Source organism: Felis catus, chromosome C1 (genome assembly GCF_018350175.1).
Source record: "Felis catus isolate Fca126 chromosome C1, F.catus_Fca126_mat1.0, whole genome shotgun sequence".
In the NCBI taxonomy this organism is placed as follows: Eukaryota; Metazoa; Chordata; class Mammalia; order Carnivora; family Felidae; genus Felis; species Felis catus.
The window spans coordinates 65,569,747-65,573,272 of record NC_058375.1 but is presented as its reverse complement, the minus strand read 5'-3'; the positions used below and the strand labels follow the sequence as shown (position 1 = coordinate 65,573,272).

At 40.2% G+C, this 3,526-nt stretch overlaps 1 pseudogene; it reads right to left on the bottom strand.

Annotated features, from left to right (window-relative positions):
* Positions 1-309: 309 nt before the first annotated feature.
* Positions 310-3,228, bottom strand: LOC101089704 (annotated as a pseudogene).
* Between the last annotated feature and the right edge of the window lie 298 nt (positions 3,229-3,526).

The following is a 3,526-nucleotide window of genomic DNA, read 5'->3' as shown; positions in this document are numbered from 1 at the left end:
ATTACTATTCACAATGTCCAGCTGTCTTTAAGACTACTGCATCAGCCATCAAAACTTTTCCACAGTAGTGACAGCACTGGGTTCTAACCACCATTGGCCCAAAATTTAAAAATTGCTGGGCGCTTGGGTAGCTCAGTCGGTTAAGCATCCAGCTTCAGCTCAGGTCATGATCTCACAGCTCATGGGTTTGAGCCCCACACAGGGCCCTGTGCTGACAGCTCAGAGCCTGAAGCCTGCTTTGGATTCTGTGCCTCCTTCTCTCTCTGCCCCTTCCCTGCCCATTCATTCATTCTCTCTCTCTCTCTCTCTCTCTCTCTCTCTCTCAAAAATAAATAAGCATAAAAAAATTGCTAAAGCAGGCAAGAAGCCAATAAGGGTTTAGAAGCAATAGTATTAAAAATAGGCTTCTATCCAAGGATCTATATAAAGTACTATAAGCTACACAGAACAAAGGAATCAGATGGGGTTACTTCCTCAGAAAACTTTAATAACACAATCTTTAAACGTAGAGAAAAATCCATCAAAATCCAAGATTGAATAAGTTTGACACACTTCAGTGGAGGATCAGACCACATGCTTCACTCCTTCAAAAATGTTGATTATAATTATAACTATTCTATATACTACTTCTCAGTCTCATTTCCTACCTCCACTTAGAAGCATGGAAACATCAAAGTCAGGACAATGCTACCTGTCATAGTCTATAGATCATCCTTCACATTACCAGCTTCAGAAGCTTTGGGAATTCTCCTAAATCATTTGCTTCCCTCAATAATTTCATTAGGGCTTCTTGACTATATTGATATATTTAACCTTGAAATAATGAGTTCCATAATTTATCACTCTCTGAATGGGCAGCATTATCTTCCATAATTTTCTTCAAGCTATATAAAGAGTTTCCCCATTTTTCTAGTGTAGAGAGCATTGCAAGAAAAGTCTATATTTTGTGCTAATTATTACTTCAAACTTCAACCTTAATTTTAGTCTTTCTGTAGTCTTCCACCAAAAGAAATTCTCATTACAACATACCCTGCTAGGCACTATGTTGCTTTTTTTTATTATTATAACAGTCCTATTAGAACCTTATATTCTGAATTTGTTGGTGCTTAAGGAAAACAGCTTTGCCTGTAATTCATTGTGCCCTGACCTTATGACACCAACTTATACTTGGCCAATTAGGGACAAGGCCAAACTGCATTATTCTTAGGTCTATTCAGTTAATAAATTACACTTATTTCTTTCATATAATCTTTAACAAGAACTCATAAATTGCATTCATTATGCCCCAAGAGATGAGGTACCAATGGTAATTCAGGTGGGCACATCTGAAAAGATTTGTCAGTTTCCTATTCCATTCTAGCCAGATTTTTTGGAAAACATTGGGAAAAGACTGAAATTTCCCACCAGCCTGAGACTTCATGCAAGTTTTTACAACATTAACTGGAAAAAACAAGATTCCCAACATGGCACCCAACAGACCTCGGCACATAAAATCAATAAGCACTGTGAGTCACTGCAGCAGGCAGATGTTCTTTATGGAACCTCAAAAGCCAAACAAAAAAACGACATTGCTGAATCCATTATGGAAAAGAACATATACCAAGTCTCCATAATACTCTAATTCCATGGCTTTTGAGTGTCTTGAAAGCCTGGCAAGTGTTCATAAACGTTTTATAATGCTTGTGGTCTTGAAGCAATGTCTGAACTCTTTCCAATGGAGTGAAAATTGCTTCTGTTGTCCTTGGAAGTACTGCTGCCACACTACCGGTTGCAAACTCAGACGTAGTGATATGCTCTCAGAGACGACAAGATAAGGCCTCACACAGACCAAACCTAAGTGCCAGTGTAGTTGTCTTCTGCATCGGTAGGGGGAAGGAATCCACAGTACAAGTTTTTTAAGCCATCCCTCCTGAACTGAAGCACTGCATCCCAGGTTTTGATTCCACACAGCTGCTGCCGAGAGAGGACCTTCTGAACCGGAAATAGGATTGCTACATGAAAGCTGCACAGCAGCCACACAAATAACGCTTCATTTCACCAACATTTGCAGCATAAGGTGACGGATCTTGTTTTGAAAATGTTAGGACTGGCAGCCTCTTTTCATGAGCTTCTGAATCCAACATGTTGCTTGAGATCTTTCTTACTCGGGGCACCTACGTGGCTCAGTCAGTTGAGCATCCAACTTTGGCTCCAGTCATGATCTCCCAGCTTGCAGTTTGTGAGTTCCAGCCGCACACTGGGCTGGCTGCTGTCAGCCTGTCAGCGCAGAGCCTGCTTTGGATCCTCTGTCCTCCTCTCTGCCCCTCCCCCGCTTGCACTCCCTCAAGAATAAACATTAAAAAAATAAAAGATCTTTCTTACTCAAGAATGATTTCTTTAACCCACTGCAGCGGGCTGAACCCATTGCAGCAGGCCCCCAGCTCCATGCCCTGTTGCCAGCAGCCCACAGGTGGGCAAGCCCACAAGCCCTCATCTACATTGCTTTTCACACTTGGAGCAATTGGCATATAGATATATCATATAGTCAGCTTTATATCAGAAGCCTAAAAAATTGTTCCCGGAAAACTGACAAATTGGAAAAAGGAGCACAATCTTTAGATGAATTTTCCAAAAATCATTTAAGTTATTCCAAATATTTATAAAAACCTTTCTCAACGATGTCAACCAAAACTCACTGCAAGAGGCTGTGAATTTGAGATGAAGATCATTTCTCTTCCTCTAAGTTGATTCAAAGAGAGGAATGGAGAAATTAGAAAGATAAAAATATCTTAAAACTGTAGTGTAATCCTGTATTCCATACACTGAGTCAAATGCTTTAAGACTGGTTATAGAGTTCCCAGTTTACTTGATTTACTTAGAGTTTAGGAAGTTCTCCACAGTACAGAATATAATTGTGTCTCATTTATTGTGGATTAAGTATAGTATAAAATTTGTGGTCATTTGATACCGGAAACCAAGTCCATTGACAGGAGTCTAACCTCTTTGTTGCAAAATAAGAATATTTCATTATTTTGATTTTCATCCCCCTTTTACCATGACAGCAATCTCTGTTAGCAATACCACCTATACTACACTTCTACTTCTACTCTCTCTTTCCTACCCCACAGCCAACACGAGTTAACTAGATTCCCTTCAAAGAGAAGAGATTCGGGGCGCCTGGGTGGCGCAGTCAGTTAAGCGTCCGACTTCAGCCAGGTCACGATCTCGCGGTCCATGAGTTCGAGCCCCTCGTCGGGATCTGGGCTGATGGCTCGGAGCCTGGAGCCTGTTTCCGATTCTGTGTCCCCCTCTCTCTCTGCCCCTCCCCCGTTCATGCTCTGTCTCTCTCTGTCCCAAAAATAAATAAACGTTGAAAAAAATTTAAAAAAAAAAAAAAAACAAAGAGAAGAGATTCTAACACTAAAACAAAACTCTCACTCCTATAGAAACCCTCACTTAAAAAAAAAAAAAATCTTAAAGAATTTTCCAAAAGTGTAAAAGATACCAGCAGCTGCTCTGTTTCATAATACAAGATAATGTTCATGTG